Here is a 14,553-nt window from a genome sequence, read left to right on the forward strand (position 1 = left end):
GCCCATACACACTGGGCTACTTTGAGCTGAAAGTCGCTCAAAACAGCCCAGTGTGTATGCCCCGGCAATGAGCGGTGAGCACTGCTGCGCTCTCCGCAGCATTGCCGGGAAAGCCGTTCATCTGCTGGTAATACCAGCAGATGAGCGACTTTCAGGACAGCTTTGCATAGTGCTCCGCTATGCAGCGCCGTCCTCCCCCCCTCCGTCGGCGCCGGGCCGGGAGATAGCCACTCAGTGTGTATGCACTGAGCATCTTTCCCCACAGCGATGACAGCGGTCATCGCTGTCCATACACGCTAGGCATAGGGCGGTATTCAATGACCTGAATCGTTGGTCACAGCGATTCAGATTTTACATTCGCCAGCCATTCACCGGTTTTTTTACGTCGATTCGCCAAGCGTAGGGATTCGTCGGGAGTCGCCGGGACTAGCTGTGTCACCCTATTCAACGTGGCTGAGAATCGCCGCCCCCAACGGCGATTCTCAGCCAATCCGGCGTTTCCCTAAACAGCTTCAGTACTGTAAGAAATTGCAGTGAAATGCAAGAAAAATGCAAATTACCCTGAAAAAACGATTCCAATACAGCAGACTGCAAAAGCTGTGTAATCTCCTCAAAGGCCAAACGAAGGAGTGAGGTGGGGAGGAGAATCATGGGTAAGTGAGGTGCACCATGGGTAAGAACAGTGCTTTGTGGGAGAAAAAAAAAATACCAGAAAAAATTAAATATATATTTGTATAGCACTTCTACGACCATCACATCACACAAGGGCAGCAAATAATAATACATTACACTTGCAGAGTTAAATTGAACACTTAAAACCAATTATTTCACAGGTTCCTATAAAAGTTCACCATAAAAAGATGACGAGGGACACTCGGTGAGGAACGGCGATATGAAACAAGAAATAAGAATCGCCAACCTCTCATTGAATACACTTTTGGCGATTCATGGTGATTCCCGTCGACTACCGGCGAATCCCCATGAAAATTCCTATAGACAAAAACCGGCGATTTGTAGAGAATAACATTTGGCGATTGGTGCTTCATTCACCGGTCGTCATCGGCGAATAGAGGTCGTTGAATAGGGTGATTCGCTTTTTCAGCTCCAAAAATCGCCGGCACACACGATAAAAACACAGAATCGCCATAAAACTTGGCGATTCTGCCTCATTGAATACCGCCCATAGTGTTTGGACCTTTAGAAGCTCAAATCTCTGCACAGATTCATTTTCCAAAAGGAAACGCATGTTTGTTTAGGCCAAAGAATATGCCATATGTCCAACTCTAGATGAGGCCACTTACAATTAAGAGAGATCACTCGGACATATGTTCATAAAGTATTTTGTGCCCTCTCACAAACCTGCGATGAAGCATCACTTTACACGTCCTCTGCCCCTGTTATGCAGCGAGCTCCGCACATCACACGGAAATGTTAGACAGATACAGTGGGCGGTATTCAATGAGCAAGAATCGCCAAGTTTTATGGCGATTCTGTGTTTTTTTCATGTGTGCCGGCGATTTTATGAGCTGTATAAGCGAATCACCCTATTCAATGACCTATAATCGCCGTTGTGGACCGGTGAATGAAGCACCAATCGCCAAATGTAATTCTCTAAAAATCGCCGTTTTTAGTCTATAGGATTTTGCATGGGGAATCGACGGTAGTCGAGGGGAATCGCCAAAAGTGTATTCAATGAGAAGTTGGCGATTCCTTTTTCTTGCTACATATCGCCGTTCCTCACCGAGTGTCCCTCGTCATCTTTTTCTAGTGAACTTTTATAGGAACATGTCAAATAATTGGTTTTAAGTGTTCTATTTAACTGTGCAAGTGTAATGTATTATTATTTGCTGCCCTTGTGTGATGTGATGGTCGTAGAAGTGCTATACAAATATATATTTAATTTTTTGAGGTATTTTTTTTTTTTCCCACAAAGCACTGTTCTTACCCATGGTGCACCTCACTTACCCATGATTCTCCTCCCCACCTCACTCCTTCGTTTGCCCTTTGAGCAGATTACCCAGCGTTTGCCGTATGCTGTATGGGAAGCGTTTGTCCAGGGTAATTTGCTTTTTTCTTGCATTTCTCTGCATTTTTTTAAACAACTGACTACATTAATGCGGCTGTATAGGGAAACGCCGGTATGGCTGAGAATCGCCGTTAGGGCCGGCGATTCTCAGCCACGTTGAATAGGGTGACTTGGCGACTCCCCACGAATCCCCATGCATGGCGATTCACAGCTAAAAACCGGCGATTGGCAGGCGAATGTTAAATCTGGATCACTGTGACCAACGATTCTGGCTCATTGAATACCGCCCAGTATGTATGGAAGCAAATAAATCATGTGCAAATTGTCATCAGACCACCTCACATCAAATACTCAATCAGAGGTCATTATAGGGCTGTTTGCCATAGCAACAAAAGAAAGGTTTCTTGCAAGTTAAGATTGGAATCGGGAGAATGTTAACGGCATACTGAGCTGCATTAAAAAAAATACATATTTTGATATTTAATTATTATAAATGATCAGTCTCTATGCAAATCTGTACAACTTATCAAAATGTTTCCTGCGATGATACATTTTCATTACCAGGACAATACAGTATGTCTGTTTTCAAATGAATAGCTGTGTTAGCAGAAATTATATAAAGGGAAATGTATTTACTCCGTCCACATAACGCAAGAGTCCAAACTTTCACTGAACCGCCATGATTTCCTGCGTTGGTGCAGATGGACTGTATGGGGTCTCTTTGCCCTGATTCGCTAGCTTTCCTTGCATTTTAAGGCAATCCCCCAATGATTCTGTGCATATTAGCTAGGAGACCAAAAGAGACACTTATGCAGCGGTGTCTTAAAGGCTGGCAAGGTGGCAAAAGATAGTGGGGTAGATGTATGAAGCAGTGATAAGGGAGGAGAAGTGATAGTTCCTGGTACTTTATCACTGGCCTTTCAGCTCCTGACTGCTGGGTTTAAAAAGGGACAGTCAGGAGCTGATTGGTCGGTGATAAAGTACCAGTCACTTTGTCACTTCTCCTCCCTTATCACTGCTTCATATATCTACCCCCTTGTTAGTGAACACTATGCTACTCTACAGATCAGGGGTGGATTAAGCCTTCGGGGGGAAGGGGGGGGAGAAGAAGAGGGGTGATGGGATCTAAACCAATCTGCGCAGAGCTGCCTGTATTTCTTATTCAAGTGAAAAAAGCCCACCTGGACTTTTTGTGCAATTTGTGGGGGTGAAGAATACTTGAAATGTAGAAATATGGGCGCTATGAAGGTGTGGAAAAATGAATAAAGACTGATACTTCCCCTATTCACATTCGTCTGGTGTCTTCTTTTCTTATTCTTTGTCCCGTTTTGGAATATGGGAAGACAAGAAAAAAAGAGGGACAAATCCCCTCGTGTAATCCTGTTTGAACTGGTGTATTAATGACAGGGACCTTCTATATCATATCAAAGAAGATATATAACAATAGAGTGTGTTTTTTTTTTTATATAGCCCCCTTCCAAATACACTCACACAATGGTGGTAGTACGACAGCTTCTAATGTTAACTTTTAAGTATAGACCAATGAGATATGGGGGTTCTTATCTCCCCCTTCCAAATGCACTCACACAGTGGTAAAATATCAAGAAGCTTGTAACAAAATTCTTGTGTTAGAACCGGAACTTTATCCAAAAACAATGTGTTGGGGGTAGATCCCCCTCCCAGTTTACTCACTCAGAGCTGGAGTTCAGATCGCATGTAGTCTAGGTCTTTCTCCCGATGTCCAACGTCCTTGATTGAAATGTGAGTGAATTTGTTATTTCCAATGAATGACACTAAATGGATACTGTATATGATAAAACAGATATCCTTTTTATTTAATTAATATACGTGCCACTTATAACAAAAAAAAACACATTAAAAAAGAGCCTCTGGAGGTACTTTTCCTATCCTGGACCGGTACTGACCAAAAACTTAAAGATGTTAAATTAAGTGGGCAGGCTAAATGGGGCCCCGTGTGTGCCTGACCACCTTAGTTATGGTGTTCCCGTCCTGTAGGTAAAAAGCATCCAGTGGGCATCCAAAACAATTAAAATTTCCAGAGAGGATAGTCCACCAACGCGTTTCGATCCGGGCTGGATCTTTATCAAGGTGCATCCTCTCACTGAGACCTCCTGTTTTTATGGCTGTTTGGATGGTGATGATTGGGGGCAGGAACCTCCGTTTTCCCGCCAAAATGAATCCACTGACTATGTTTAACTAACTAGACCACCATAGTTCCCTATGTGGTGTTTATACGTTATACATGTTCCCATGCAGTAATGGGTTACTTCCTGGAAGGGGGGGGAGGTCACTTTAGACAGGGGGGCCCCCTCCCACTTGTCACTACTGGCTGCAAACTGCACGGGTGAATATGAATATTACACTGTCAAAACACAGAGTAAAGGCAATATAAACTTAGTCAATGGGTAACTGCGGAGTGGGGGATTAATATATATACTGTGTGTGTGTGTGTGTGTGTGTGTGTGTGTGTGTGTATATATATATACTGTATATATATATGTATATATACACCACATGAAAAGCCTGTGTTTGTCCCTCTGTACATTACTCTGTAGTGCTGCCTCTGAGTAAAAATCCTCCCATGATGAAGCCTCTGCTCCTGCTGTCCTCCACGAGCCTGAGAGGCATCTATCAATCAGAGCTCAGCACAAGCTTCTCAGCCTCTGACCTCTTGTGCAAAGTCTTATTGGTCAACTCCCAGTAATGCACTGCATACTTGTGCAGTCAGGGTGCCTTGGCTGCCGATGCTCAGCACCATTAATCATTGCCACATTGCAGATAGGTGAAGCTGCAGTACTACCCCACTCCCATGCACAAAACCTTTAGCTACCTTTACCTTAATCTGGCCCTCCTACAGATACTGACCACTAAAGCCTAGAGGAAGGTTGTATGCAGGACCGGTGCAAGGTTTTTCAGAACCCTAGGAAATACCGACCAATACCGACTTTCCAGGATATCAGGTGAACATATGGAGGTGGCGTCTTATAAATTGAACACCTTCTGTTTGCATTCATTTCAACAAGGAGGCCTGCCTCAGAGTCATATTTAATGTTGCGATAGACTCAGGTAAGCCCCCCAAATTCTGGATCCCCTAGGCAGCTGATTAATAGAAAGGTCGGCCTTGATTGTAACCCCAATTCCCAGCAGATAAAAGCTTTTCTCCAGGGACATTAATGGGCTCTCATGCGCTTCCATCGGTAGCTGCCGGATAAGTACCAACCATACTCAGTCTCCATGTAGGCTTGTATACTGTAGGTGGACTGAGTGGATGACACTTCCCCAGGCTGCATTATATAGTGTAACACCCTGTTATACCTGTGTTGTGTACAGATTTATGCTGATAAACCGCGACTGAGGCTAAATGTATCTGGCTTAGAAAGACAACATAATTATAAGCCTTATGTGTGCAATAGTGCTTTTCATTTGTAATTGTATTCCTTGCATTAAATAGTCTGATCCAGTTACAGAGTACTGTGGCCCAATTTGCATAATGGGTGCCACTGTGCCCCACTGTGTTCCTAATTTAAGTGAAATGCACAATTCCAATGATATGCAACACTGTGCCCCCTATTCACATATGCCACATGTGCCCCTTCGCATGATATGCCACACTGGGTAAACTGTTTTGTTTCTTTCTGAATGTGTTGCCAGGTGAGGTCAGTGATGGCTTGTCATTAAAAACCAGTAAACCCCCAGAAAGAAGTTCAAGCAGGCATAGAGGAAAACATCAGCTTCATCCCTGCAGTCTTCTATGGGAACAGCATCAAGGCACTTTCACAGGTATATATAATGTTGCTCTTAATGGATTAGATAATTACATCAGTCAACAGTTAGTGGTTCATTCAGTCTTAATACATTTCCATATTCCCAGTCCGGTGTAACAAAACCCTAATTAATCCAAATTTCAAACTCCCACCTCACTGGGGCACAGAGTTTGATAAAAACTAAAGGTGCCCACAGACGCATCGATCCCAGCTTGCGTTCTGTGCTTAACTAGCACACATAGCATAGCATCGTATGCCTTGTGCATGCGATGCGATGTGATAAAAAGCTAGTGTAACCACCTTTTAATTTCAGGTATGTGGCTACCACATGTACTATACTGATTTTATACTTGTTCCCTTTTAGGGCTCTCAAATGAATAGAGGTACAGCGTGTTTATATAAAAAGGTAAGTTTACTTTTCAATATGTGATGAGTATAACATTACAATGCAAACATTTGAATTCAATAAACAACTTTTTCATTACTTGCGGCTTCAACTTATGACTTTAACAATAGAACAAGCAGAACATAACTTTACACAGTATGACGGTTCAATAAGTAACTTTGCATGACATATATAAACTCAATAAACTACTATACCCTCTATACTTCCTATACACATAGTAATGCATGCATTTACACAAAAAGTTACCATGCGCTGGCCAGCATAGAAAAACACTGCATATAAATACACTTGTTGGCGCGCGTTGGGGCCCTTGGTGTACTGAAGGTGTGAATGGATCAATAAGCAACCTGTCTAGATAAGTCTCTCCGCTGGTCTTCACTAGGTGTTCCTAGCACTGTAGAAGTCTATGTCTCTGTCCCTTTGATGTGTGCTATTAATCATACAAAGTATCTGTGTGACTGAGTTTAAATGCAATGGTCTGGCTTTCCCTTTTGAAGATTGAAACTTTGTATGCTCCTATATATTTGTTAGACTGCAAGCTCAGGGGCAATTGCTACAAAGTCTCCTATTCTGTAAAGTAGGAAGCTTAGACTAATTCTATTAAAGTTGCTGTCTTTAAGTGGAGCTGATATAAATGTATGGGGGTCCTGAGGTGTTATAGTGCGTTAAAAAGGGGTCATTCAAGCTCACCCAATCTGGCAGCTGTGATAATTCTGGCTCCTGACTCTGTCCCTGCACTTTCTTCCTGACTGAGGCAGCTTTATGATGTATTCTTCTCTAGCCTCATATACTCTTGGGTAATTCCCTGTCACACCACTTCCCGTCTCCCGCTGATGACTGCTTATTACACAAACAGCACCAGGGTGTAGAAAGGTGTGACAGTTGCGGCTTTCCTCTGCTTGGGCTTTGCTTTGCTGGGAAAGTTCTGGCTGCTTTCCCCGCCTCCTCCCGTCTCCCTCAGGCAGCTCTGCTGGTTAGGCAGGAGGAGCCCGGGTGTAGAGGGGCGTAGATGGGGCGTTTCTTACCACTGGGGTCTGTACTGGCTTATGGGTGGGCAACAGCTGGGAGGCGGTTCTTTTCCTCCTCCTGTCGGCGTCTTCCCTGATGGGCGGAACAGCTGTCAGTGAGTGGAGGGGATTTGTATTGGTGAGCGGGCAGCGCTCCTTTCTCTGTCCCCCAGAAGAAACATTGCCTGGTGGCAGGGTGACGATGTCCTTACAGCAGGATGGGTAATTAAGAGTGCCTTGTTAAGTGACACTTCCCCAAAGCTACGCCGCCTCCCGTCTCCCTCAGAGCTCTGCTGGATGACAAGCAGGCTCTGGGTGTAGAGGGGCGTGCTCGGGGATGCCTCTTTGCTCCGGCTGCTGGTGCCCTGGGGGGGAGCGGCTTGCGGGGGGTGCGCCTATGATGGGCAGGTGCTGGGCGGCTCCTCTTACCCGATGGCTAGTGCAGCGGTAACCGGCAGGCGGCTTTGGCAGGCGGCTCCTTCTCCCGTCTGAGCGGCTCACGTGGGTGACGCGCTGCCAGCGCTTCTTCAGACAGCGCGAGGCTCACCCGTCAGCGATGTCCCCGGAGGCAGATGAGGCGGCATCAACGGAGCTGCGGCTGGATTACCTTCCCCCGGCAGACGCCTTCGGAACCGGCTGAGCGGCTTTCGTGGGTGATGCGCTGTCAGTGTTCCTCCCCGCCGGCAGCAAGGTATTTGGCTTTCTTCTTCCTCACCGCCTCCCGTCTCCCGCAGAGCACTGGTGTGACTACAGACAGGCTCTGGGTGTAGAGGGGTGTATTTGGGGATGCCCTTCCCTGGCCATGAAGGGCGGCAGTTCTTGTCAGCGATGTCTGTGTGGCACTTGAGTGGGTGCTACAGGTGGGCAGTGTGACGGGTGGCAAGCTGCACTTTCTGTCTGCTGGCTTTGAGGGGGCTCTTCCTTTGGCTCATAACCCCTCCTGCTGCGGCAATGTTTAAGCTCAGTTTACAGTCTCCTGAGCCGACAGCAGGGAGGCGAGCACGGGAAAGAGGGAACAGCTGACTGACTCTAGCTGTGCTTGACAGCGCTTTTAAACTCCCCGCTGGTGGGTCAGCTGATGCTGCGCGAGGACAGCTGTTCTCCCGCTCAGTGCACGAGAACAGCTGTTTTCCCGCACATTCAGTGTCCTCGGGGACACTCACTAAACCCATTTGATTGGCTGCTGGCTGTGGGTTCACTTAGGGGGCAGCAGCATATGTGTAAACGCTGTATTACCAATGTCTATGTTCACAGCATTGTAATCACTGCCACCAATGTCCTACTTTTCATTAAATCAGCGATGACCCACACATATATAGCAAAGTTTTCTGTCAGCAATGTATTTGGAACAAATAACAGTCTATGCCACGTTGTTTTGAACATTTTCCTGACAACTTGTGCATTTGTGTTGCTCGGCAAATGTTACCATATATTTGTAAGAGTCCATCACACAATATAAGTTCTTACAGCAAAGTAGCTTGTAATGCATCTCTTATAATCTAACATATATACAGGCATATATGTTACATTTCTTCCCCTGATGATACAAGGCAATAAATGAACTTGGATCATCATAGAAATATTACATTTATTAATATACAATTTCAGTATTTGCAAAATAAGGCCATACTGCTAAATTGGCAGGGTAGGTCACTCTTGGGATATATGTGGGTACCCCTAACTGATCATAAGTGACAATGTTTGGGGGCCTACATGCTCTCTTGGGCCTAGTTGTAGTTACTTCCCCAAATGCTTCCCCATCTTCCAAGGTATAGTCACTGGGATAATTCTCTGTTATATCCTCCTCCCCCACAACCCATTCTTCAGGGACAGGACAGTCAGAGTCTTCAATTGTAAAATCCCAATCTGCTACGGCAGGACTTTGCAAAGGGGGTTCATCAATAATTTTACTCTCCTCAAGGCTTTTGGCAATGTCTTTTTCACAGTCTTTGAAGTAGCAGCCTTGGCCAATTTCATCTCCATTCTCTTCTGGTTCTGTAGATTGATGTATCTGTGCAGTGTCACTTGTAGGCGTTTCTTCTCTTACAGGTTCTGTGTCTCTGTCTTTCAGGTCCTCCATTCTGGTATCTCGTCCAATGGGAAGAAGGTTTTGTCTATGATGGGTCAACACAGCCCCTTCTCCATCCTCTCTCTGGATTTTGTATACAGGTAAGTTCTCAAACTTTTCTAACACCACAAATGGCTCTTCTTTCCAGCGGTAAGAGATCTTGAACTTTCTAGGGTGCCCCAAGCGTCGAAGTAGCACTCTGTCTCCTGGGTGCAAGACATGATCACGTACTTTGCGGTCATAATTAGTCTTGTTCTTTCTCCCTAGTTTGTCTGCTGTCCTTTCAGCCAATTCATAGGCTTCCTGGAGTTCTCTCCGAAGGGTTTGCACATACTTTAAGTGTGAGGTGTTTGACGGATCAGAGTTCAAAGTTCCAAAGCTGATGTCAATGGGGAGCTTCGCTTCACGCCCAAACATTAGGTAGTATGGCGAATACCCAGTGGCATCACAACGTGTGCAGTTATATGCGTGCACCAGCCTGGATACATGTTGCTTCCACCTGCGCTTGTCCAATGGATTCAGGGTCCCCAACATATCCAATAGGGTTCTGTTGAATCTTTCAGGCTGGGGATCACCCTGTGGATGGTATGGGGTGGTTCGTGACTTTTTAATTCCGCAACTTTGACACAGTTCTTTGATGAGTCTACTTTCAAAGTCACGCCCCTGATCTGAGTGCAGTCTGTTAGGAAGCCCATAGTGGATGAAGAATTTCTCCCACAGCACATTAGCAACTGTAACAGCCTTTTGGTTTGGAGTGACATATGCCTGGGCGTACCTGGTAAAGTGGTCGGTAATTACTAGAATGTTGCATTTGTTTCCCGACTCAACTTCCAACGTTAAAAAGTCAATGCAGACCAGGTCCATGGGCCCTTGGCTCTTTATGTTTACCAGTGGGGCTGTTCTTCCCGGGAGAGTTTTCCTGGCGACACAGTTACCACAGTTCTTGCAATAGGCCTCCACATCTCTCCTCATGTCTGGCCAGTAGAACCGATCAGTTATTAATTTCAGAGTCTTTTCTATCCCGATGTGGCCATGTTTGTCATGAAGAGCTCTCATTACTGTAACACGGTGCTTCCTTGGCAGCACAATCTGCCATTGGTTTCTCCCTGCTTCATGCTTTCGGTACATCACCCCTTTCTTGGTAACCAGGTTCTTTCTCTGTCTTTTCAACAGTTCAGCTTCCTTGCGGACCTCTGGGGGAGTGCTGGGGCTGTGCTTGTGAGAGAAAGCGCACCTCATGCCTGGATCAGCTTGCTGGTCTTGCCTTAATTGACTCTGCCTCACCTTCGGTAGCCCTTCCATTTCAACTTGGCTAATCCAACAGTAGGATAGTGGTAAGACTTGCGGTGGCAGCCCCAAGCAATCTGCATACCTCTTTTCGGGTGGTTGGTTCACTCCGATGCTGTGGCACATCCCCTTGATGTTACTTGCGGGTACTTCGATCCACTCATCTTCCCCTTTTTCTTCAGGTTGGCCTGGCATGCGGGAAAGAGAGTCAGCATCTGTGTTGTTGACACCTGGGCGGTATTTCAGCGAGAAGTTGTAGAGAGCTAATGCAGCTAGCCATCTGTGTCCGGTAGCATCAAGCTTGGCTGTACTTTGCACATAAGTGAGCGGGTTGTTGTCAGTGTGGACGGTAAATGATGCTCCATATAGGTAGTCATGGAATTTATCCACAATACACCATTTCAGGGCTAGAAATTCCAATTTGTGCGTCGGGTATTTTTTCTCGCTTTCGCTCAATCCACGGCTGGCGAATGACACCGGCTTTAGCTCCTTCCCGTGCTCTTGGTACAACACTCCTCCCAGTCCATCCAGCGATGCATCAATGTGTAGGACGTAAGTCAATTCTGGGTCCACATAGCTGAGGACAGGCGCCTCTGTTAAGCATTGTTTCAGGGAGTTGAAAGCAGTCTCACATGCATCCGTCCACCGATCTCCAAAGGGTTCACTTGTCTTATAACAGTCTTTCTTTGACTTTACCCTCTTGTTAGTCGATGGGTATCCCTTGGTCAGATCGGTCAAAGGCTTTGCAATACTGGAATAGTTTGGGACAAACCTGCGGTAGTACCCGCAGAAACCCAGGAATGATCGTAGCTCCTTAAGCTTGTTCGGACGGGGCCACTTCTTCACTGCCTCTACCTTTTCTGGATCGGTCGCCACACCATCTCTGCTGACAATATGCCCCAAGTACTTCACTCGTGATTGGCACAACCGGCACTTGTCAAGCGATAGTTTCAGCCCTCCTTCGATCAACCTCTCCAGCACTTTCAGCAGGCGTTGGTTATGCTCCTGAAGGGTTGACCCAAACACGATGATATCGTCCAGGTACACGATGACTTCTCGGTACACCATATCACCCACGATCCTTTCCATCGTCCGTTGGAAGGTGGCTGGGGCTCCCTTGACTCCTTGGGGCATGTTCAGAAACTCGAAGAACCCCAATGGGCAGATAAAGGCTGTCTTTTCTCTATCTTCGGGTCTCATAGGAATTTGATAGAAGCCGTTCCTTAGGTCGAGCACCGAGAACCAAGCGCTCCCTTGTAAGCAGTCCAAGGCTTCATCTATTTTTGGCACTGTATATTGGTCAGTTACTGTTCTCTGGTTTAAAGTGCGGTAATCAACGCACATCCTGATCTTTCCGCTCTTCTTGCGGGCTACCACAATAGGGGAGGCATAAGGGCTCCGGGACTCTATGATAACTTGGTTCTCTAACAGTCCTTTTAAGTGCTGCCTCACATCCTCGAAGTCGGCTGGCGCAATTCTCCTAGATCGCTCCCGGAAAGGGGTCTCATCTGTGAGCCTTATATGGTGTTCCACTCCCTTAGCCATGCCGAGATCCCACTCTCCTTCAGAGAAGGCTTGCTTATGCTTTTCAAGTTCTTCAATTAACATGGCTCTATCATTTGGTGTAATGTCGCTCCCCTCAAAACAGTCCTGAAACTTATCTTCCCTTGTCCCCACATAGAAAGAACTTGCATTTGCCTGCTCTCTTTCTCCCTCTTGCCACTTCTGTAACACCCGGTATATGTGGGTGTTTGTCCCTATTATGACAGGTGTTTCTCCCCTTTCTTTCGACAGGTCTGGGCACACCAAAGCAATTAAAGGTGTTTCTAAAGTGTCAGTCTCTTGTGATGACGTCTTGTGCAAACTGAGGTTCACTTGTACATAGCCCAGGTAGGGGTACTTTTCAGCACTAAGGCCCCATATTACAAGTCCGCTGAGTGGCTGAATAGGTACCTCTGACAAGTTCTTCTCATACCACTCCTCAAATATTATGGACACTTGGGACCCGCTATCCACTAAGATTTTACACGGCTTGTTGTTAATGGACGCGTTCATGTGGCAAGTGGGCCCTACTAATCCTTCAGGTAATTCCCCATTCCACCAGGAGTTTCCCATGGCGCAGCAAGTAATCTCTAGGGGGCCTATGCGGGGTTCACAGACCTCCCTCTCCCGTTTCCCTGCTCTTGACTCTCTTGGTTCAGGCTGCTATTGTCTGTTCTCCTGCCAGGGTTTCTGTATGTGCCCCGGTTACATTCGAAAGCTCTATGCCCAAACCTTCCACAGTTAAAACATCCCCTGCCACTCCCCCTTCCTAATCCTCTTATCGGGGTGTTGACGTTTGGAGTGGGGGCCTTTGCATTCTGCTTTACAATAAAATCCTCTAATTTTTTATTTTGTTCTTCTAACATTTTAAGGATTTTGGCCTTAAACTCGCTACTTTCAGCGGCGGACTGTACCACCTTTACCTTTTTCACAGTTTTTTCCCTCATTTCAATTAGGACTTCGTCCTGCTTCACTTCCTTAAGTAAGTCATTAAAAGTAGGGGGAGGCTCTCGTATCCCTGAGCATCTTAACTTCTGCGCAACAGGGTCACTAGTTAATGCTCCTCTGAGAAGCTGCTTCATCCTGTGTTTGTCTACCTCCGTTTTCTCTATTCCTCCCTTATCCACTATTTTATACAATAACTTGTCTAGGCGGATCAGGAAGGTGCTTAGCTTCTCCCCAGGGTCTTGGAATGTATGGTATAATCGGGACGTAAGGTCCCCTACGTCCTCCAGGGTCCCAAAAGCATAATCCAGGGCCTCAAAATACGTTTCCAGGGTGGCATTGGGGCTACTGCGCCTGGCTGCCTGGATAATTCCCATGGCGGGGCCCCTCAAACTTTCTACCACCCTTTGCCTTTTAATTTTATCAGGGCACTGCCACTCTTCAGCTTGCTGTATGGCTGCCTCCTTCCATGCCTCATAGGCTTCTTCTCCCGTGGGTATTGGGATAATCCCAGAAAATATACGCAGCCTACGATAACTTCCCTCATAATGCCATCTTTCAAGTTGTGTTACCATCCTGTCTACTATAACCTCAAATTGTCCGCCACTTACATTGGTGGTTTGGCTTTGGGTATCATTATCCTCTACATCCCTTTCCTCCTTCCCTTTGGCATTTGCATTAGTGATGGGGTTTTTTGTACTGGCAGGCCCTTCTGGTTTTACTGGCCCTATTATGTGCCACTTTCTCCCTGTTTCTTCACTAGCTAAAACCATTGCTGGGAGTAAGCTGGGGTCTAATTCTCTCAGATTCTCTATGAGAAATGCCGTTACCTTCCCCAGGGCTCCCTTCCATTTGTCCACTATTTTTGGTTTAAGCATACCATACAGTTTATCTGCTTGTTCTAGTACCTCTTCATCTGAGAACTTCGAAAAGTTTCCTGCTATTCCTAGGCATTTACTAGGGTCCCTATCTTTTTGTATACACCACTCGTGTATATCCATTCCTGTTAAAGTCTCCATTTTATATATGTTTGGTAAACAGGAAATCCTAACAAATCTCAGCAGTGCCTCCAAATGTAACCACCTTTTAATTTCAGGTATGTGGCTACCACATGTACTATACTGATTTTATACTTGTTCCCTTTTAGGGCTCTCAAATGAATAGAGGTACAGCGTGTTTATATAAAAAGGTAAGTTTACTTTTCAATATGTGATGAGTATAACATTACAATGCAAACATTTGAATTCAATAAACAACTTTTTCATTACTTGCGGCTTCAACTTATGACTTTAACAATAGAACAAGCAGAACATAACTTTACACAGTATGACGGTTCAATAAGTAACTTTGCATGACATATATAAACTCAATAAACTACTATACCCTCTATACTTCCTATACACATAGTAATGCATGCATTTACACAAAAAGTTACCATGCGCTGGCCAGCATAGAAAAACACTGCATATAAATACACTTGTTGGCGC

The 14,553-nt window shown here is 45.7% G+C and overlaps 1 long non-coding RNA gene across 1 annotated transcript; it reads left to right on the plus strand.

The window, feature by feature from the left end:
• Positions 1–6,103: 6,103 nt before the first annotated feature.
• Positions 6,104–14,253, plus strand: LOC146041962 (uncharacterized). Its single transcript, XR_014463692.1, has 3 exons — positions 6,104–6,217; positions 9,296–9,393; positions 14,214–14,253. It is a non-coding gene; the product is annotated as an uncharacterized LOC146041962 (long non-coding RNA).
• The last annotated feature ends 300 nt before the right edge of the window (positions 14,254–14,553 follow it).

This window comes from Crinia signifera, chromosome 19 (assembly GCF_055691185.1).
Source record: "Crinia signifera chromosome 19, ASM5569118v1, whole genome shotgun sequence".
Taxonomy (NCBI): Eukaryota; Metazoa; Chordata; class Amphibia; order Anura; family Myobatrachidae; genus Crinia; species Crinia signifera.